This window comes from Budorcas taxicolor, chromosome 12 (genome assembly GCF_023091745.1).
Source record: "Budorcas taxicolor isolate Tak-1 chromosome 12, Takin1.1, whole genome shotgun sequence".
Lineage (NCBI taxonomy): Eukaryota > Metazoa > Chordata > Mammalia > Artiodactyla > Bovidae > Budorcas > Budorcas taxicolor.
Window position 1 is genome coordinate 2,242,994 of NC_068921.1, and position 23,362 is coordinate 2,266,355.

Below are 23,362 nucleotides of genomic sequence, written 5' to 3' on the forward strand. Positions count from 1 at the left end.
AAGCACCATGAACTGTTTGTAAATTTTGGAGACTAATCACTTGTCGGTCATATCATTTACAAATATTTTCTCTTGGTATGGGTTGTATTTTTGCTTTACTTATTGCTTCCTTTGCTGTGCAAAGGCTTTTGAGTTTAAGTAGGCCCCTCTCTGGATCACAGAGACTGGGGAAGCATAAAACCATATTTCCCCAACTCCCTGTCTGCTAGAGATCTAGATGAGATTTAGGGGAAAAATAAAAGTAGGTCACACTTGTTTTTATTTCTATTATTCTGGGGGATGGATAATTTTCTTAAAATGTGGAAAATTTGTTTAGGAAAAGAATTATTTTAGAGTGCATTTGAAAGAATATACTCTGTTAGAAAAGTATAAAGTTTTACATAAGTGCCAATTATGTTACCTAGTTTGGGGTGAATACAGAGTGACCTCACTTTTCATAGGGAGTCAGGCCTCCTCTCACCTCACTGTGTGGCGTCTGACAAAATAAGTTGACCAAAGTATTCTTTTAAGAATAATTCCCTCTTTTTTTTGATATGTGTCAAGATCTGAATTAAAAGCCTTCTATTTCATTTTGTTTCTTCTTTTCTTTGATTTCTTATGCCAACACTTAGGGAGAGCAGGAGAGTCGTCCTATGGTATCCAGCAGTGACATTTGTTAGCTATTACAAGGAGGAATTTGAAACTCAGTTTGGCTGATGCAATCTTTCAAACATCGCTAGGAACATTCTAGAATGAATGATGATTTCAATGATGTTTTTCCTAATTTGAGGGTAGGAAGCTAGTGGACTACCTTCTTTTACAATCTTGGGGGATACTGGCAGAATTCAGTTATTTACAGTGTTGGTCTGTAAGTAGCATCCCATGTTGATTTCCTGTTGATGTCACCATTGCAGCCACTGGGGATAGTGACAACTGTCTTTAACTCCCAAGTCTCCCTACTCCTTCTACTTCTCCTGCTACTATCACCCCTTTTTGGAGAAGTCAGTTCTCTAGAAAGCGAGCTTTTTCAGCTTTTCTATTCTCTGCTGTGATTCTCAATATCTGTATCATCTCAGTGAAGATTAAAATGCATGTGTGTTGGGAGAGGCAGGCAAAAATTTTGAAAAAAAAAAAACTAGTAATGATATTCTCTAGTGGAGAAACTAAGTGATTGCTGTTTCTTAAAATTTCCATCATCGCAAACTGTTCAGTTCAGTTCAGTGGGTCAGTTGTGTCCGACTCTCTGCGACCGCATGAATCCCAGCACGCCAGGCCTCCCTGTCCATCACCATCTCCCAGGGTTCACTCAGACTCACGTCCATCGAGTCCGTGATGCCATCCAGCCATCTCATCCTCAGTCATCCCGTTCTTCTCCTGCCCCCAACCCCCAGCATCAGAGTCTTTTCCAATGAGTCAGCTCTTTGCATGAGGTGGCCAAAGTCCTGGAGTTTCAGCTTTAGCATCATTCCTTCCAAAGAAATCCCAGGGTTGATCTCCTTCAGAATGGATTGGTTGGATCTCCTTGCAGTCCAAGGGACTCTCAAGAGTCTTCTCCAACACCACAGTTCAAAAGCATCAATTCTTTGGCGCTCAGCCTTCTTCACAGTCCAACTCTCACATCCTTACATGACCACAGGAAAAATCATAGCCTTGACTAAACGGACCTTAGTCGGCAAAGTAATGTCTCTGCTTTTGAATATGCTATCTAGGTTGGTCATAACTTTTCTTCCAAGAAGTAAGCATCTTTTAATTTCATGGCTGCAGTCACCATCTGCAGTGATTTTGGAGACCAAAAAAATAAAGTCTGACACTGTTTCCACTGTTTCCCCATCTATTTCCCATGAAGTGAGGGGACCAGATGCCATGATCTTCGTTTTCTGAATGTTGAGCTTTAAGCCAACTCTTTCACTCTCCTCTTTCACTTTCATCAAGAGGCTTTTTAGCTCCTCTTCACTTTCTGCCATAAGGATGGTGTCATCTGCATATCTGAGGTTCTTGATATTTCTCCCGGCAATCTTGATTCCAGCTTGTGTTTCTTCCAGTCCAGCGTTTCTCATGATGTACTCCGCATGTAAGTTAAATAAGCAGGGTGACAATATACAGCCTTGACATACTCCTTTTCCTATTTGGAACCAGTCTGTTGTTCCATGTCCATGTTCCATGTTCCATGTTCCATGTCCAGGTCTGTTGCTTCCTGACCTGCATACAGATTTCTCAAGAGGCAGGTTAGATGGTCTGGTATTCCCATCTCTTTCAGAATTTTCCACAGTTTATTGTGATCCACACAGTCAAAGGCTTTGGCATAGTCAATAAAGCAGAAATAGATGTTTCTGTGGAACTCTCTTGATTTTTCCATGATCCAGCGCATGTTGGCAATTTGATCTCTTGTTCTTCTGCCTTTTCTAAAACCAGCTTGAACATCAGGGAGTTCACGGTTCACTTATTGCTGAAGCCTGGCTTGGAGAATTCTGAGCATTACTTTACTAGCATGTGAGATGAGTAAAATTGTGCAGTAGTTTGAGCATTCTTTAGCATTGCCTTTCTTTGGAATGGTAATGAAAACTGACCTTTTCCAGTCCTGTGGCCACTGCTGAGTTTTCCAAATTTGCTGGCATATTGAGTGCAGCACTTTCACAGCATCATCTTTCAGGATTTGAAACAGCTCAACTGGAATTCCATCACCTCCACTAGCTTTGTTCGTAGTGATGCTTTCTAAGGCCCACTTGACTTCACATTCCAGGATGTCTGGCTCTAGATGAGTGATCACATCATCATGATTATCTGAGTTGTGAAGATCTTTTTTGTACAGTTCTTCCATGTATTATTGCCACCTCTTCTTAATATCTTCTGCTTCTGTTAGGTCCAGACCATTTCTGTCCTTTATCGAGCCCATCCTTACATGAATTGTTCCCTTGGTATCTCTAATTTTCTGGAAGAGATCTCTAGTCTTTCCCAATCTGTTTTCCTCTATTTCTTTGCATTGATCGCTGAAGAAGGCTTTCTTATCTCTTCTTGCTATTCTCTGGAACTCTGCATTCAGATGCTTATATCTTTCCTTTTTTCTTTTGCTCTTCACTTCTCTCCTTTTCACAGCTATTTGTAAGGCCTCCCCAGACAGCCATTTTGCTTTTTTGCATTTCTTTTCCATGGGGATGGTCTTGATCCCTGTCTCCTGTACAATGTCATGAACCTCATTCCATAGTTCATCAGGCACTCTCTCTATCAGATCTAGGGCCTTAAATCTATTTCTCACTTCCACTGTATAATCATAAGGGATTTGATTTAAGTCATACCTGAATGGTCTAGCGGTTTTCCCTATTTTCTTCAATTTAAGTCTGAATTTGGTAATAAGGAGTTCATGATCTGAGCCACAGTCAGCTCTTGGTCTTGTTTTTGCTGACTGTATAGAGCTTCTCCATCTTTGGCTGCAAATTGTTAGGAAAGATAATTAGTAGCATTTTGATCAGGATGAAAAAAAAAAAAAAAACCTCTCTGCTTTGCAAATGACCAAAAGAAATGTTTTTTCTCTCCCCTTCATTATCTGTTCCCTTTCGCCTCTTCTGTCACCATCTTCACCCCTTATAAGAGAGCCAGCGTCAGTTTCAGAGCAACGGCACATGGGGTGGGGACCTCAAAAGAAGCAGCCCTCCCCCTAAGCTCAGTGTTCACAATTCCCAGGGGCCTGGTTTCCTCCATCGTCACCAAGCTATGTGCCCTCCGTTTCACACCTCACCCCCTGCTCTTATTCTCCGTCCTTCTTCTAGGCCCTCTCTCTCACACAGTGCAGAGCTTGCCTGATCCTTCACCTTTCCTGTTCTCTCTCAGCCCTCCCTGTGCCTTGAAGAATGATAGGTCCACGCTCAGCAAACTCCTGCCTCTAGTTTCTTGACTGTCCCTTGCACTTCTGGTCTAACTGAAACCTGGTTGTTCGCTGAGGACACCACTCCTGCAACACTCATACTCCTTTTATCTCAGGGCTGGAGGTAAAGTGTGGACTGTTCCCCATTTCCATACCCGAGATTTTCTCTTCTTTCAAAGCCCAAATCCTTTCATTCTCCTTCTTTCCTTTTTGCCACATTTTCTTCCTCTCTTTGGCTGTCATCTACCCCCTTCCTGGGCTCTTCTCTTTGAAGATGTTTGCTTGCTGTATCTCCACACTTACACACCATTCTCACTGACACTTGACACCCACAAAGATGACACATCCTGGCCTTTCTGGCCTTGCCCCCCCCCCCAACTCCAGTAAGCCTTTCCTTCACTGACTTCAGAGACCCACACCCAACGTCAGAGTCTAGCGCTTGTCATCACAGTAATGGCATCTGAAATCAAATTAGAATATGCTTCTTCTCAAATACAGTCTTCCATGTTTCCAGCTCACTGTCCACTGCATACACTGTAATAATTGTTCCTCTTCTGTTCTCATGGTTCATTATTCCTGGCAACTTCTTTGCACACACTTGCCCTTCCTCCTTCCGTCACATTCACCTGTCGAAACTCCAACCTGCTTAAATATATATCAGCACCAGCGTTGCTAATAGCAGCCAGGAAAATGTTTCAGAGGACTATGCAGTGACTGGTGGCATTCAAATCAGGATTACAAACCCCTGTTAAAATAATTTTCTAAATCCAAGATGGAGCTGTTTCTGCCTGGGGTGCCCATCAGCAGACCGAAACTCAGATCACATTGTGTCCCTGTAGCTGCACCCCCTGACCAGAAACATAGTCTACTCAGTCAGTCAGTCCCCAGACACATAGCTGACTCCCAGCCTTCTCACCCCAAGCTGACCCACACAATCAGATATTTCATTTGTCTCTTCCTTGGTCTTTATTCTTTATCCTGTACAAGCGTCCTGCCTTCCACCCTATTTTGCAGGTCTTCCAAAGGAGATTTTCCACATCATCAAGTGTTTAATAGTTTGCTTGCATCACCTAAATTGTCTTTTAAAATCATTTTTAATTGCATTTATTTATTTTTGATTGATCTATGATTGATTTACAGTATTGGTTTGATTTCTGTCATACATCAACATGAATGAACCATAGGTGTACATATGTCTCCTCCTTCTTGGTGCTCCCTCCCACCTCCCACCCTCCCCAGCTCCTCCACGCTGTTACAGAGCCCCAGTTGGAGTTCCCTGGTCACACAGCAAATTCCCCTTGGCTGCCTATTTACTTATGTTAGTGTGCATGCTTCCATGCTGCTCTCCCCATTCATCACACCCTCTCCTTCCTATCTCTTGCCTTTGTCCATGAGCCTGTTCTCTACGTCTGCTTCTCCACTGCTGCCTTATAGATAGGTTCATTGGTACCATCTTTCTAGATCCCATATATATGCATTAATATCTGATACTTGTTTTTCTCTTTCTGACTTACTTCACCCTGTATGGAAGCAACCTAGATGCCCATTGACAGATGAATGAATAAAGAAGCTGTGATAATACATACAATGGAATACTACTCAGCCATGAATCATTTTTTAACATCCTAAACAGGCATCAGACTGCATCCAGCAATGCTACTACATTTCCCCGGTGAATTTGCTGCCTGGATATCTGAAGTGAAGGCGAAGTGAAAGCTGCTGAGTCGTGTCTCACTCATTACAACCCCATGGACTATACAGTCCATGGAATTCTCTAGGCCAGAATACTGGAGTGGGTAGCCTTTTCCTTCTCCAGGGGATCTTCCCAACTCAGTGGTCAAACCCAGGTTTCCTGCATTGCAGGCATATTCTTTACCAGCTAAGCTACAAAGGAAGCCCAGGAATATTGGAGTGGGGAACCTGTCCGTTCTCCAGGGGATCTTCCCAACCAGGGATCAAACCCAGGTCTCCTGCATTGCAGGCGGATATCTGAAACTGCTCTTTAATTCACACTTTCCCCTTTCTTACCACATTTTATTACTCCCTCACTCCAGCTGATGGTGATTAAAAACGCTTTCTTCTTCCTTTAACAAATAGAAAAATTACTTACCGCTTACGTTCTCTGCCGCCCTGTTTTCTCCTCCTCTTCCTAACTTCCTCGTGCGTATTAGCCACCATCTCTCTGAGACTTTGCTCCTTTAACTATGTCCTCTCACTGCGGTGTCCTCAGTCTCTCCCCCTCTCCTGGCTCATTCCTGTCAGCACAACAGACATGCTCTTTAAAACCTCAACCTTCCTTTACCCAACATATCTCTCCAGCTTTCTCCTTATTTCTCTTTTGCTTTTCACTGCAAAACATCCCCAGACAGGCTCTACACTTCCTTCACCCTCATTTTCTCTTGAAATAATTTCACTCTGGCTTCTGCTTTCATCATTCTTTCTACTTCAATGTCTAGCATACATCTAAAAATCAACTTATTCAAAGCATTTCCCACTCCATGAAATTATCTACCTTCCAGTTTTCCACAGGTCAGACAGTGGATGGAGAAGCAAAGGCACCCCACTCCAGTATCTTTGCCTGGAAAATCCCATGGACAGAGGAGTCTGGTGAGCTGCAGTCCTTGGGGTCGCTAAGAGTCGGACACGACTGAGAGACTTCACTTTCACTTTTCACTTTCATGCATTGGAGAAGGACATGGCAACCCACTCCAGCGTTCTTGCCTGGAGAATCCCAGGGACAGGGGAGCCTGGTGGGCTGCCATCTACGGGGTCACACAGAGTCAGACACGACTGAAGCAACTTAGCAGCAGCAGTAGCAGCAGACAGTGGAAGCACCATCTGCCCAGATGATCAAGCCAGAAATCTAAAGGACATTTTGCTTCATCCTGTTTCCTCCTCCTTGGTCCAATCCATTAGTAAATCCTGTCATTTCTTCCTCAAAATATATCTAGAATCTTCTGATTCCTCTTCCTATTTACAGTTGCCTCTATCTTCCAGGATAATGCTTCCCTGCTGCTGCTGCTAAGTCGAGTCAGTCGTGTCCGACTCTGTGCGACCCCTAAACGGGCTTAAATATCTACTCTTCCATTTCTTCAATCCATTTTGCACAAAGCAGCCAAGAGGAGTGATCTGTTTAAATGCAAATTGGATCTTTTAACACAGCCTTTAATGGCACCCATTATACACACACAGTACTTTCCAAATCTTACCTCTTACTCTTCCCTCAGGGCACAGCCAGATGTCACTTTCTCCAGATCTGTCTTCTTTCATTCCACCCCACGTCTGAACCAGTTGTCCCTCCCAGAGTTTCAGAACAGCCTGCCCTCCCCCCATAGCTCTATCCCATCATCTTTCCTTCTTTTCTGCCTCTCTCATGCTGTAAATTCTTTTAGAGCTGGGAATATGCTTATTGTGCTCATGATTACAGTGAAAGTTTTTAGCGCATTGTCTAGCAGACAGGATGCCCTTGGTAAATAATTAGAATGTTGTTGTTGCTCTTCAGTCACCCAGTTCTGTCCAACTCTTTGCAACCCCATGGCCTGCAGCATGCCAAGCCTCCCTGTCCCTCACCATCTCCAGAAGTTTGCCCAAGTTCATGTCTATTGCATCAGTGATGCCATTCAGCCATCTCATCCTCTGACACTCTCTTCTTCTTCTGCCCTTAATCTTCCCCAATATTGGGGACTTTATCAGTGAGCCAGTTGGTCACATCAGGTGGCCAAAGAATTGAAGCTTCAACTGCAGCATCAGTCCTTCCAATGAGTATTCAGGGTTGATTTCCCTTAAGATTGACTTGTTTGCTTTCCTTGCTGTCCAAGGGACTCTCAGGCATCTTCTTCAGCACCACCATTCGAAGGCATCACTTCTCTGATGCTCTGCTTTCTTTACAGGCCAGCTCTCACAAACATACATGACCACTAGGGAGACCATAGCCTTGACTGTATGGATCTTTGTCAGCAGAGTCCTGTCTCTGCTTTTCAACACACTGTTTGGGTGTGTCATAGCTTTCCGGCCAAGAAGCAAATGTCTTTTGATTTCATGGCTACAGTCACTGTCTGCAGTGATTTTAGAGCCCCAGATGAGAAAATCTATCACTACTTCCACCTTTCGTTTTCTATTTGCAATGAAGCAATGGGGCCAGATGCCATGATCTTAGTTTTGTTTCTTTTTGTTTCATATTTAGTTTTCAGTACAGTTCTGTCACTCAGTTGTGTCTGACTCTTTGAGACCCCATGGACTGCATGGACTATTTAGTTTAAAGTTAGCTCATTCACTCTCCTTTTTCACCCTCGTCAAGAGGTTCTTTAGTTCCTGTTCACATTCTGGCATTAGACTGGTATCATCCATATATCTGAGGTGGTTGATACTTCTCCCATCTATCTTAATCCTAGCTTGTAAAACATCTAGTGCAACTTTTCTCATGATGTGCTCAGCATATAGGTTAAATAATCCAAAGACAGCAGACAGCCCTGTCATACTCCTTTCTCAATCCTGAACCAATCAGTTGTTCCATACAGGGTTCTAACTGTTGCTTCTTGACCCGCATAAAGGTTTCTCAGGAGACAGGTAAAATGGTCTGATATTCCCATCCATTTAAGAACTTTCCACAGTTTGTTATGATAATAAAAAATATGAATATATAAATATTCCTACCCTACTATGTATGTCTCTTCCCTGTAACCACCCATAACATCACTCTGATTGGTCCTGCTCCCTGTGTTTTCTAACCCAATGATGGAATAAAATTTGTATTTTATGGCAAGACAAGAACATTTTAAACATAAAATTTTTCTCTGCCCATTTGGGCCTCTGCCTTCCTCTTCAGAATGTGTTATGCATCCATCTTAGGAAATAACGTTCCTTCTCAGTCTTGTAAGGGTCCATGAAGACACATGACCCACTACTTGGTTTGTACATGTAGACCTCGGTTGTACAAACTGTCAATGTCATTTAGTGTGACTCTTGACTCAAAAACTCATGGAACTGTCTTTGACGAGTAATGGGCAAAAAGTTCTTGGAATTTTCTGAGAGGCTATTCCTGGGTTGTAACATTTAGTACAGCTCAAATCTTCTATTTGTCTCTTAGTGGGTTTTTTTTTTTTTTTTTTTTTTTTTTTGCTGACCCCAAGTTCATGTGCCTGACTTGAGAGGTCAAACAAACCAAAACATCAGAGTTTGGAGCAGAGGAAGATTTATTGCAGGGCAAACCAAAGAGAACAGGTGGCCCCTGCTTTAAAAAAAAAACCCAAACTCCTCATTTTTTAAATTTATTTATTCTTTAATTGAAAGATAACTGCTTTACAGAATTTTGTTGTTTTCTGTCAAACCTCAACATAAATCAATCATGGATATACATATGTCCCCTCCCTCTTGTGGAAGAGTTTTTAAAGGCAACATTTGGGGAAGGGCTGCAGGGTACATGACTTTCTTCTGATTGGTTGGTGGTGAGGTAACAGGGTGTAATTCCAGGAATGTCAATCATCAACCTTGTGGTTCCAACCAGTCTGGGGTCTCAGCATGTACTGATTGCTACCATCTTCTACCTGTGTGGTGGCCTTGCTGCTGCTAAGCTGCTTCAGTCGTGTCCAATTCTGTGCAACCCCATAGATGGCAGCCCACCAGGCTCCCCCATCCCTGGGATTCTCCAGGCAAGAAACTGGAGTGGGTTGCCATGTCCTTCTCCAATGCATGAAAGTGAAAAGTGAAAGTGAATTCGCCCAGTCGGATCCGACTCTTTGCGACCCCATGGACTGCAGCCTACCAGGCTCCTCCATTCATGGGATTTTCCAGGCAAGAGTACTGGAGTGGGGTGCCATTGCCTTCTCTGGGGTGATGGCCTTAGTTTCTGCAAAACAACTCAGAGATGGGGTGTCGAGGTATCTCTGTCTACTTCCTGCCGAACTGGGACAGCAAGGGGCATTGGGCCTCCCCTCTTGCTACTCTCAGGCCTGAGTCCTTATAGCAGTGTCCATCTAAGGGTGAGTAATATTTTCTGCAGTTGGCTGTAGTTTTATATATCCTTGTTGAACTGGCACTTCATGTTGTAGCTTGTTGACCTGGGCAGAGACAAGATGGGTTAGACAATTGGTAATATCTGGAGGAATCACAAGCAGCATCAACATGGTGATGACACAGACTAGTAGGGGCATTAGCCAACTCCAAATTCTCATTGCCAGGATGGCTGAAGTCCCTCCTTGTTCAGGGGTCAGAAGACCTATCTTCTGTCTGTTTGGGAGTACAACCCCTGCCAAGCTGTGTTGGCTCTTTAGAGCTGTCCTGAGAAATCTTATCCCCAGAAACTAGATTTTGAGGGTGTTCATTAGAATGACACTCATTTGTAGTTCCGAATAGGTACCTGAGATCTCCCAGGGGCTCACAGGTGTATTGAGTGTCCTCTTCTGTCTTCTTCCATGGCTTGACTCATGAGTAGTGAATCCAGGAGTCATGTCCTGGTACCTTGACTGCTGTGGGGGTAGAAAGTATTACAGGGTAGGGGCCCTTCCATGTGGGCTGGAGTTGAGCCTTTGGGGACACATCTTTCCAGACTTTAATTAGGACTTGAGTCCCTGGACCATATAGTGGTGACTCCTTAGAATCTTTTGGGTCCTGGTTGACACTCCACAAGCATATATCTTGTTGGAATTGACCAATGACCATGGTATAAGACCGCAAGGTCTGAGCCTCTGGATCTAGGAAGAGGTCATTGACATAAACAAAAGGTCTCCCATACAGCATCTCATAAGGACTAAGACCAAGCTGTTCCTTAGGGGCGATATTGGTGCAGAGGGGAGCTATTGGTAAAGCCTCCTTCCATCCCAGGGAGGTCTCCTGAGTTATCTTTTTTATCACGGATTTTAAGAATTGGTTGGCTGTTTCTACTTCTCCTGAAAACAGAGGCCTCCAGGCACTATGGAGATAATAAGTAATGCCTAATATTTTAGAGACCCCTTGGGTGACCTTAGAAAGAAATGATGTCTCATTGTCATTTTGTAATGACCTGGACAGACCAAATCTCAGAATGATTTTATGAAACAGTTTTTGTTTTTTGTGTTTTTTTTACCACCTCCTCAGCCTTCTCAGTCTGGGGGGGAAAGACTTCAATCCATCCTGTGAATATATCTATCATGACTAATAGGTATTTATACCCTTGAGAAACTGGCATCTGGGTGAAGTCTATCTGCCAGTCCTCTCCCAGGTAGGTCCCACATCGCTGGACAGACTGGGCCAGCTGGGGTCTTCAAGCTCCTTGGGGATTGTTTAATTGGCAAGTGGGACAAGAGAAGACCACTTACCTTATATCGTTTGGAGGTCTGTTCCTCTGAAGGACCTTTCTAGTAATCTTTGGAGGGCCTTTTTCCCTAAATGGTGGTGGCATGTAAGGAGTTAGCCAACTTCCATTGGAGGTTCCCAGGCAGAAAAAGGAGTCCCTCTTTTTGGAACCACCCCATACGATCTTCTTGAAAGCCCTCACTCTTAGCTTTAAGAGTCTCACCTTCAGTATATGAAGGAGTTTCTGGCAAATTAGTCTGTGGACCTAAGGTGGAAATCCCTATTAGGTCACTGTTCTGTAATGCTGCTCTTTTAGCTGCCTGATCAGCTGCTTGGTTCCCTCGTACCACTTCTGTGCTCCCTTTTTGATGTCCTTTACAGTGGGAGACTGAAACCTCAGTAGGCAGATGGACTGCCTCCAAGAGCCTAAGGATTTGATCACCATATTTGATTGGGGACCCTCATGTGGTCAAGTGGCCTCTTTCTTCCAAATAGCAGCATGTGCATGTAGCACCAGAAGGGCATACTTGAAGTCAGTGTAAATGACTACTCTTTTCCCTTTTCCCAGCTCTAAGGCTCGAGTCAGGGCCATGAGTTCAGCTAATTGGGCAGAGGTACCTGGTGGCAAAGGCTTAGCCTCTATGGTCTCAAAATTGGAGATGACTTTGTAGCCAGCTCTTCTTTTTCCATCCAAGACAAAGCTACTTCCATCAGTGTACCAGAATTCCTCAGGATTGGTCAGAGGATCTTCCAACAATCCCTCTTGGGCTTTTGTCCAGTGATCCAAGGTTTCTAGGAAAGAGTGAAACAGGAGAGAGCCCTCGGGGGTAGGCAGAACAGTGGCTGGGTTAAGAACCTCACAAGAGGATATAGTGAGGCCTGGATTTTCCATTAGCACTGCTTGATATTTGAAGATCCTTTGATCAGACATCCATAAATGGCCTCTCCCATTCAGGAGTTGTTTTACTTGGTGGCTGGGAAAAATAGTTTGTCCCCAAAAGAGAGTTTTAAAGCATCTTGTATCAGTACTGCAATAACTGCAAGATTTCAAAGGCAGAGAGAGATTTCTTCCCAATAAGGAAGAAGGATAGTCAGGGACCACTAGAAACTGATGGGAAAATATTTGTCTATCCCAGCAATAAAGTGCTCTGGTGAATCTTTTGTAATTGTTTCCCTGTACCACCCAAAATGGTATAGGTTTAGGAGAAGAAGGCTCTGGAGTAGGAGGTCCGGAGAGAGCAGTAGCCCCTGTGTTAACCAAGAAATTCTCAGACCTACCTGCCACACCCAGTTGCACCCTTGGCTCCAGCCCCGTGATGGTTATCTGTGACAGGCGGGCTGGCTGGGCTTGGCACTTGACCTTCTGGCTCTTGGGTCCCCAGGGCAGAGTGCTGCCCAATGTCCCAGTTGATGGCATTTGTAGCAAGCCATTTTAGGAGACTTGTCACAGTTTGGGTACTCTTTGGCCCAATGCCCTGCTTGTCTACAGATTAGGCATTTTCCTGGTGCCTTGTCCTTCAAGGACTTGGGGTTTGCCATAGGACTTCCTGGAGGGTGGCCAGCATCTGGGCATGCCTTGTCTCTTTCCTTCTCTCCCTCTCTTGGACCTTGGACTCCTTCTCCTGTTCTCTCTTATAAAAGGTATTGGTGGCTGTCTGGACCATCTCATCTAAAGAGGCAGCAGGCTTCTGCTCCTATAGCTGTTGTTTGTAACTTTATCCTGATGTCTGATGTACATTGGGACAGGAATTTGTCCTTTAAAATCGCCTGTCCTCGTTAGAGTCTAAGCCCAGATTGGTAAACTTTTGGAGGGCCTCTTTTAGCCTTTCCAGAAAGGCAATGGGGTTCTTGTTGGGCTCCTGAGTTATTGCTGAGACCCGAGCATACCTGATTACTTTTCGCTGGGCTGCTTTCAGTCCTGCCTTCACACAGATCAGAAAATGATCCCTTTCCCAGATGTGCTCAGGGTCGTTATAATTCCAATTAGGATCTGAGGAGGGGACTGCAGTTTTCCCCTACTGGGTATTTATCTCTTGACATTTGAAGCCCTGTTGCATACCTTGGGGCTTCCTTTAAGACCTTAGTATGCTCAGGGTCAGATAAAGTTTGACTAAATATGACCATGATGTCCTTCCATGTCAAGTCAAAGGCCAAGGTAATGTGTTGGAATGTATCTATATATTTGCTGGGTCATCTGTGTAGAGGTATTGTTTGATCTGCCTTATCTAAGAGGGAGAAGGGTTTATGGACCTGGGTTGGTCTGAATTCTCCTCCAGTTTCAACTAAGGGACATACTGGAGCTGGTTTTTGTGGAGGGGGTGCTCCCAGATATAGGGCCATGTTTGGATACAAGGAAGGAGCACCAGACAACTCAGGAGGTGTGGGAGGTGGGCCTTCACAGGGGGATTCTTTCTCTTGATTGTCTGTGCCTAACACCATTTGCCTAGTAGGCTCACTTTTAGGACCTACAACAATCCCATTTTTTCCCTCATATCTCTTAGTCAGAAGAATATTTGGACATAGGGGATCTCTGTCCATTTCCCTTGTCTCTTGCAGAATAATTCTAGCTGCAGGATGGTATTGTAATTTAAACTCCCATCTTCAGGCCAGTGTTCCTTGTCCTCCAAAGACACAAAAAAATTTTAAGCAAATTCTCCTTAGAGTTAGAGGATTGGACAGCTTCCAGTTATCAAGGATGCATTTCAAGGGCTTCTACTGGGAAGTAGATTGATTATTTCCCATCTGAAAGACAGTCATGACAGGGAGGAAAAGAAAAAAGGAAAAACTAGTAGGCCACTTTCAATTTCCATGGGTGGACTTCCTTAGGAGTGAGCCTTTTTGAGACTTATCCTACCCAGTACTGTTGCAACCTGAGAGCCAGGCATCCCCAGGTCAGGGTGCAGATCCCCGGGGAAGCTGAGGCATGACAGACTCATGGAAATTGAATCCCTGGGCAGGTCGAGGCAGGTCGGTCTCCCGAGCATTGGGTCCCTGAGCAAGTCGACACAGGTCAACCTCCTAGGGCCCCCAGACTGGAGTTGGGTGTCCCCAAGATCTCCAGCATGACCAGTGCTGGGTAGGATTAAGGAGTTGTAATCTTAACTCATTGCCAGTTTGTTCACCACAGATGGGAATAGATATCATGATGCAAAGCAATCCAAGCCTGTGCCCTGAGACTGGGAATCTGGTGAAATAGCCATAAGCCTTATCCTCTTATTGCTCTAAAGGAAGGTAAGTCACTGATTTCCTCCCCTAGTCCTCCATAAGAGCAGCCCCGGGTGTTTCCAATAGTAAACATTTCATTGTCATAGACCCACTTTAGGTAATAACAGAAGTAATGACAAAGGAGTGGGTTATCTGGCCCTGTTAGGGGCATTAAGTTCAATTCAATTCAGTTCAGTCACTCAGTCGTGTCCAACTCTTTGCGACCCCATGAATAGCAACACGCCAGGCCTCCCTGTTCATCACCATCTCCCGGAGTTCACTCAAACTCACGTCGATCAAGTCAGTGATGCCATCCAGCCATCTCATCCTCTGTCATCCCCTTCTCCTCCTGCCCGCAGTCCCTCCCAGCATCAAAGTCTTTTCCAATGAGTCAACTCTTTGCATGAGGTGGCCAAAGTACTGGAGCTTCAGCTTCAGCATCATTCCTTCCAAAGAAATCACAGGGTTGATCTCTTCAGAATGGACTGGTGGGATCTCCTTGCAGTCCAAGGGACTCTCAAGAGTCTTCAGCATCACAATTCAAAAGCATCAATTCTTCGGCGCTCAGCCTTCTTCACAGTCCAACTCTCACATCCATACATGACCACTGGAAAAACCATAGCCTTGACTAGATGGACCTTAGTCGGCAAAGTAATGTCTCTGCTTTTGAATATGCTCTCTAGGTTGGTCATAACTTTTCTTCCAAGGAGTAAGCGTCTTTTAATTTCATGGCTGCAGTATTTTAATAACAGGCTGGATGGAGCAATGTTGCCCACAAGGGGGCAGGGTTCTCGTTGTAGGAGTTAGTAATTGGCTTAAGAACAAATTGATAAGAGGCAACAGACCAGATATTCCATAAACATGGAGTGGAGATTTGATCCTGGGATATGTTTGTAACTTTAGGAGAAGGGTGGTAAGGGTTTGAGCCAAATCAGCCTGCAGGGCTAACTCTCAAAGTGTCAAATATTATCCCTGGAAGCCCAATTGCCTTTGAAGGGATGCCAACAGATGGACTTCTAGCAGGCACTGTGTGCCTGTCTCCCACCCTAGCAGGTTCACTGAGAGATGCTGATGTTGCACATGTTGTAGGAAACATGGAAGATGAAGCCCTGAATATCTGGGTCTCTAGAGGGAGTGGATATTACACAGTATTTCCCTCCCAAGAACCAGCTATTTTCTGGTCGTCCCTCCAGAAAATTGTAGAGGCAACACTGTGGGTCCAAATGGGGCTCAGGAAAAGAGCATGAAACAGGAGGGAACAGGGCAGAGCACAACTTTTGAAAGAATGACATAGCACAAGGACATGATATAAACCAATTAAAATCAAATGGGTCCACGATGACAAGTCAAATTCAACTAAACCTTGATCCCCAATCTGTAAGCTAAATGACACACCCGGGTGGTAGGACAGCTCCAGACACCAAAGATGGAGGAGTGGGTGGTTCCCCAATGGTTGGGATGATCCTCCCACTTATTAGCATGTGAATTCACCTAGCTCGCAAAAACTAGCCAGACCACATTCCATGGCCCCAGCACTTGCCCTCTGTGATGGCCCACACCCTGCAGAGTGTGCTTCTCTCTGAATCCGAACAAATCCACCTCTTACCTATCACTCTGTCTCTAACTGAATTTTTACAATGAGACATCAGAGCCTGAGCTTCATTAGGTCCTGAAGCCAGGCATCCTGGGTTTTGGCTGGGCTTAAGTCCCAGGAGAAGGGAGCTAAAGGACAGGAGGAAAAAGCAATGGGAAAAATGTGCTGAGGAATCCGCTTCATAACCTGCCAGAAAATATGCTAAATACCTGACCTGTGCTCACAGTTTTCATTGACCTGATCCTTGGCACAAAGAAAATCAAGGACAGAAGAACCCCCACCAGCTTGGGTAATAGCTATTGGGGCCCAGCAGATAGTGGGGCCTTTGGAGCACACTGGGAAGTAACCTCTCCAGAGTTCCTCAACTGCACCCACTGCTGCTCACCTGTTCCCGGAAAGTTTGGGGAAACAAGAAACAAGAGATTGTAAAGGAATTAAGATTTTGTTAGGCATATGTCCCTCCAGCCATAGGAGCGAGGACCTCCTACCTTAACTAGAGGTCTTCTGGAATCTGAGACTGAGCCACATGAGCTTTCTGCTGACTTCGTTTTTCACTGTCCTGGTTTCCAGCACCATGGGCCTCTTGTCACTTCCCCTGCGCTGGGCTTTCTTCAGCTTTCACCACAGGAGTTGTCACCGAGTTGGGCTCCTACTGTGCTTGGCCTCCGACTTGTGAGGGCCGCATTGAGGTTGTTTCAGTCAGGTTAAATCCGAGAAATGGCAGCATAGGTGTCGAAGGAGTGCGTCATTTCCTCAGTTCTGTCTCGTCACAACAAAACTTTGAAGCTATGGACGTTAAAGCTCTTGGTATGTCTCAGCTCTCAGACAGATCAGTGTTACAGCTCAGTTTTTGTTAGGACCAAACTGAAGCCAGGACAGGCTCTAAGGGGCGGGCTAGGCCTAAGAAAAGCTGAGGCTCTGGGAATTCCCACAGGCAGTGTAGCTCGACCAATCAGAAAAAATCCCCATAGCCCCCCGCCCATGCCAGACCTGAGCCAATCCGGATAGGGATGCGAGGTTTAAAAGTCCCGTGCACACGTACAGTTTAACCAATCAGCTATGCTGTTACAGAAACAAAGAACCATCTGTATAAAAGTATATGTGATTCAGAGCTCAGGGCCTTTGTCTGATTCCATTGTGCTGGATGAAACATGAGTCCTGGCTCGAGCTGGTAATAAACCCCTTTATGCTTTTGCATTGCTGTGGACGTCTTATTCTTTCAGTTTTGGGGACTCGGACTCCGGGCATAACATTTGGGGGCTCGTCCGGGATCCCTTTAACTGGGAAGAATAACACTCTCCCAGTAGAAGGGGTTTCCTCACTTGGAGGAAAGCTATCTGAACACCAGTGTTAAGTTTGGTTAGCCGGCGTAAGACCGAGGCCCAGCTTACGCGCTGGAAGGCAGCTGGCTCTGGTGAGAAGAGAGCTCTTCTCAGGCTTAATCAGGGACGAATTAGTCGTCTTAGCCAGCGTAAGGCCGAGGCCCGGCATCGTACTGAGAAGGCGGCTGGCTCTGGAAGACCTAGTACTGTGTTCTCGGCTGAGGTTTGTCTCTCCTCTGTTTGTCGCATCTTTGTGTGTGCTGGCGTTGTCACTGCTCTCTGTGTGTTCGTCTTGTCTCCTGTGTTCTATCCTGTAATCATGGGGCAAGAGACTACTCCGTTGTCCCTTATGACTGACCATTTTTCTGATTTTAAGTCTAGAGCACAGAATCTATCAGTGCTGGTGAAGAAGAACAAATTAATAACTTTTTGCAGCACAGAATGCCCGACCTTCCACATAGGCTGGCCCTCAGAAGGCACCTTTGACTTGGGAACTGTACACCAAGTCCGAGATATCGTCTTCCGACCACGGATCGGACACCCTGACCAAGCCCCCTCCTTGGGTAAAATCTTTTTGCCTCAACAGGGATTTTCTACCCCTCAGGTGTTGGTGACACATGTAAGAAAAAAAAAAACAAAAAATCTCAAGGAGCCTGAACCAACAGCACCGCTATATGCCCCATCTTGCAGGGGGAATTGTTAGGGGAAGCACACTGATTGAAACTGCCCCACCCTGGCCAGGCACCATAGTAACCATTGCATGAGTTGTTTTATGACAGGAGATCCTGATTAGGAATACGGAACTAATAAGCCTCCACCAACCAGAAGAGTTCGGAAAAGGTTTAAAGGAGACACCGCCTGTACATTGTGAGCCACGCGCCAGAGCAGTTCTCCTGGGTTTCCTTACCTGCTGCTCTCCACCCGGGTGCCCTTTCCCAATAAAATCTCTTGCTTTGTCAGCACATATGTCTCCTCGGACAATTCATTTCTGAGTGTTAGGCAAGAGCCCAGTTTCGGGCCCTGGAAGGGGTCCCTCTTCCTGCAACAAATGGTGACTCTGGTGAGATTCTTCTTCACCGAGACTGACATCCTGACCACTCGGGGTACTCAGGGGGCCAGCTTGCCTGCCAATGGACCAGACCCAGCAGCCGCAACTGGGACCCTTTTGTCCCTGGTCTCCTCCTGACACGGACAACTGGCCAGAGTGCCCCGACGGGTAAGAAACAAGAAACTTTATTGATCTCTCTCCCCTTTCCTCTCTGTCTCCTCTCCTTAACCCTTCCTATCCTTCCCTGTTTTTCTAGTCCCCTGGTCCTAGATGCAGAAATCTGGTCAAAGGGCCCTCAGCCTGAGCTGAGGATTGGAGACTGATCACCTCCTCTTGGCAGAAAACTCAAATTCTGGTTCTGATTTCTGGTAGGGCCGAGTTCCAGTCCTCCCTCCTCTGGAAGCCCAGGGAAAAGTCCCGTAAGGCCTGGGTATCTGTAGGAGGCAGGAGACGTCTGTAAGGCCACCCCTTTGGCCCCCTCTCCCGCCTCCTCCCCCCTCTTATTTCCACCTGGCTTCCTTTCCTCCCTTAAAATCTTTGATGTTACAGAAAGGCTTGGTGGGCTACAGTCCACAGGTCGCAAACAGTCTGATACGACTGAGCGACTTCACCTTCACTTTGATGAAGACTGCCGGGTTTATATGTGTGTGTTTTAACTCTGTGACCTGAAGATTTTTGATGGCCATTTTGCTTTGTCTGGCCACCATGTGGTTTAGACCTGCCGCCATTTGTTAGAACTTGATTTTCTTTCCCTGTGCCTTGAGACCAGGGCTCTTAAGAACACTTATCTAGACTACCTCTAACTCCTGACACTGAAAAGAAAAAAAAAAGACTTAAAGCTAAGTCTTGCACTGTGTCTAAGTATGTCTTGGTATGTCTCTGTCTCTGGGTAATATTTTTAAAGTTAATTTGTATATGAGATTTATTTGGCTTAAAAAAGATAAGTGCTTACAAATCAAGTAATTCTAAATTAAACAATAAATTCCAGGTTTAATTGAACTGGGAAATATTCAGTGTTAAATACCTGATATTAATGTTTGTTTGTTGACCTATTTAATATAGACATGTCTTTGAGTACTCAACGTTAAAATATTTTCATTGTACCTAGGTTTAATATGTCAAATATTATATCTGTTACAAGTTTGTCAACAAGAAAATTACCTCAAGTAAAAAACTTCAAAAAAAGATGTAAATGAGATATGAGCTTTTAGATAAACTCTATTAAGTATATTACGCTTTAGGAATGTCTGTCTGAAATAGTCTGTCCAAATTGGGGTAACTTAAATTGGGTTGTGCTAAACTAAGTGATAAAAGTTCACTGACTAGCTAGCTCACTTCCAAATAAAATAAAATTTTAAAACATTTATTACTGAACATTAGTTTCCTCTTACAAATAAGCTAAAGGAATTTGGGACTGTTAGTGACTAAAAATAAGCTGGCGCAAAAACTTGAATTTGGCTTTTCTCTCTGTTAAAAGGACACTTTCTTCAGATGTTGAACTGCATTTAACAATAGATTTAAGTTCATTTGCCTCTTAAATGGTCTGTTCTGTATTTGCCTCTGAAATCCCATATTGTTACTTTGGCTGAGTGAATAGCTCTTGTTTCACAGTGACCTATAGTCCCATCTGACTGAGTGCTCGAAACCTTTCTGATATTTGTTGACAAAACTTACTAAATCATTCTATGACGCACTTTTGGCTTCTAGCTGACTTTGGGGTGCTTCAGAGGGCCCCTGAAGCATCCCAAAGAGAGATATTAAACTGTGTTTATTTGGTTGGTTAAATTACATAAAAAAAGATTATCAAATGAGTAATAAATCTGCTCATATTATAATGTAGGGTAAAATTACTAATACAGATATCCTAAAAATTATATGGAGTTTTTAACATTCTGATATGTCCTGGTATTTTAATGGAAAACATGATGACTTCACAAAAGTTAGCAAAAAGACTAAATGAACCAGTGAATATGCTTTTATGGTTTCTATCTGAAAAATTATGGGGTTAAATCTTATGTTTTCAGGGAGTAGGGAAAATCTTCCTCTCAATACTTTGGTAAAATTAAACGTTATAAACAAAACAATTATATTTTCTATCTGACTCCTCCAAAAATTGGAAGTTCTTAGGTTCCCAGTAAGTTTATCAAATGAGTTAGGAAGTTTATCTCATGGATACAAAAATCTCAAAAAATTTTTGAGGCCTTAAAAAGGAAAAAATTCACCTAGATTTGTTAGGCAAACTCTGTGATAAGCCTTTGGTGTGAGTTTTCCAGCCCTGTTTTATTTTAAAAGTTCAGTCTGAGACTCTATAAATGTTTCAGCAAAATTAAAAGCCTATAATCAATTATGGTTATAAAAATCATCAGACCAAAATCAGGGAGAGCAGACCTATTTTGCAAACAAATAGCCTTAATTTGTTTGTTTGTTTTGCGAACAAACTAGCCTTAATTTGGTTATATTTAATAAAAATAAGGGCAACTTTAAGGGAAAAAAAGATATTTCAAAATGTTAAATACCAGTTTGTTAACGGAAGTCTGCATCTAGTAAGACTCATCTCTTAGATAGTTCTTTGCTGTTATGAAGTGTTAATATAAAATTTAATTGAATTCTTGAAAAATACCCTAAGTTTGTTTCTAAAGCTTATCTCAGTAATCTCTTTGGATGAAGATCAGATGCCTCATGACCTGCAACCAGGACTGAAAAAAAGACATAATTTAAGGGACTGTCTCCAACATGGATAGAAGGACTTTTTTTATCAGGAGAAACTACACTACACCAGGATGAGAAGACGACGACATCAGAGGTACACAGCTTCCCCAAGATACTGGACCTGATTCATATGATCATTTATGTTTTCTTGACTTCTTAGACCTTTACATATAAGTCGAATGCTTTTCTATCATAGGCCTGATCCTATGCTAGTTTCAAAATCAATCCAATTGTTGGGTTTGTGGCCAATAACCTGTGTCTAGTTCTGGGTTATCTTGGTAAATTTCTCTATTACCAGACTTTAACTGGTTGGCCCTGAAAAAATTTACTTAAAAAAATTAAATCGTACTAAAGATAATCAGTCTAGTGACACTAAAAAAAACTGGGCTATGTTCCTTATAGATGGTGCTAATATATAATTTCCCTGAAAGACAAAGATTCTACAGGGCAGACTAAGTCAGATGACCTGAAGATATACTGGGGTACATCTAATGAAAGTTCTTAACATAAGTCTTACTTGTGACTTCACTAATACTGCTGGCTATGTTATTTGTATTTCACCTGTTTTACAAAATTGCTGTTTCTTACACTGTATGTGTGTGAGGCCTCTAATAAAATAATATATAGTCCCATATGAGATCGATGATGGTAACAGTGTAACTCTAGATATGGCAAGAAGCGACAAGAGGGAATATTTTCCTGGACCAAAAAGCTAGTAAGACAGGTGGTCCAGAGAATTTTAGATACTGTTTCATGGCCTAGTCCAGTAACAGCACATTGAGTGGCCTGAAAATGGACACTGTCAGCACCATGGGATAAAATGGTCATGAAGTGCCCCCCTCATAATCATGGTCAAGTTTATGAGCAAAAAGGGGCTCTGCCAACTGAAGACTGACACTCGCCATGTGCATCTACAAAGATTAAATCATGGCCACTGCAACTGCTGACTTTCAATGCCCCTGAAAGGAGTTCAGGGTAAAAATCAGAAATGAGGCACTCTGTGCTCTGGGAAAAAAAAACTGGCAAAACAGGCCATCAGGTAGTTAGATCTTTTCAGGAAAAGATTTTATGAGTCCCAATTCTTGCATTTTCCCATATCTAGAAAAACACTGTCATTAACGGTAAAATCTGCTTTGGCTATTAAAAAAATAGTTTACAATTAAAAGTCAAAATAGAGTGGCTACGGTTCAGATATCCTGTAAAATAACTAGGTGATGCTATGGGTGTACTTTCAGATTAGAGCTTGTAGTGTTCCAAGCTGGGGCAGTCCTATGCCCCATTTTGACAGGAAGTTATCATAGTCATTGTTGCCTAGTTCCCTAAAATTAAAACTGAGCGAAACTCTGTGGGGCTCTGGAGTACAGATCTTCTCTGTGTTCTCCTTTTCTTATCTGTAAGATATAGACTTTGTTCAGCCTCCTTGGCCTTCCCTGAATTCCAAAGCATAGATTCAAACAATTGTTAATCAGGGAAGGGAGGGGATACAAAAACAAAAACTATCAAAGGTTGGTACAGCCTCCAGACAGAGTCCTGGTTCCTACTCAAAGAAATATGCATAGCAATGTCTTTGAGCCCCCGCCCAGGTAGAAGATGGTGACTTCAGACTAAACACAAGATTCTTGGAGCACTGCTATGTTGCCTCACCACCAACCAATCAGAAGGGGTCACAAATCCTGTAACCCTCACCCCAAATGTTGCCTTCTGTTTCCAGGGACCAGAGATGACCATCCTGTTAGGTCTCTTTTTTGGCTGTTATCTATTTCATCTCTGAGAGGGGCCAACTAAATTGCTGCAACTACAAGGGTAAAAGCTGGTTTCAGATGTGAAAAACCCCAACTTAGATCAGGTAGAGAGACTTCTGCTCTGCTAGGCAGGCCTACGCCCATGCACAGCAGGAAGAAATTACAGAAGAAAGAGACCTCCGCCCCAATTCCCAAAAAGTATCTTGAGTATGAAGTCTCTCAGGGGGCCTATGTGCTGTGTTAGGGGAAAAACATTGTTTTTATGAAAATCACTCAGGGATAATCAGGGAGTCCATGGCCAAGATAAGAAAAGGGCTAAAAAAAAGAAAAAAAAAAGTCTCAAAATTAATTTGAGTCCTGGTTCCAACAGTCCCTGTGGTTAACAACACTAATTTCTACCCTACTCAGACTGCTCATTATACTCCTATTCATTCTAACTTTTGGCCCATGTATTTTAAATAAATTGATAACCTTTGTAAAAAAACAAATCAGTACTGTTCAGGTAATGGTACTGAGGCAACAATATCAGGCAGTGTCTCAGAATGGAGAGGAAGATTCCTCTCAAGGATAAAAAGACAGGGGGGAATGTTAGGACCAAACTGAAGCCAGGACAGGTTCTAAGGGGCGGGATAGGCC

General features: G+C 43.7%; 1 pseudogene; it reads left to right on the forward strand.

Annotated features, from left to right (window-relative positions):
• Positions 1-23,362, forward strand: part of LOC128057871 (ubiquitin carboxyl-terminal hydrolase 10-like) — a 180,166-nt pseudogene that overhangs the window by 67,744 nt on the left and 89,060 nt on the right.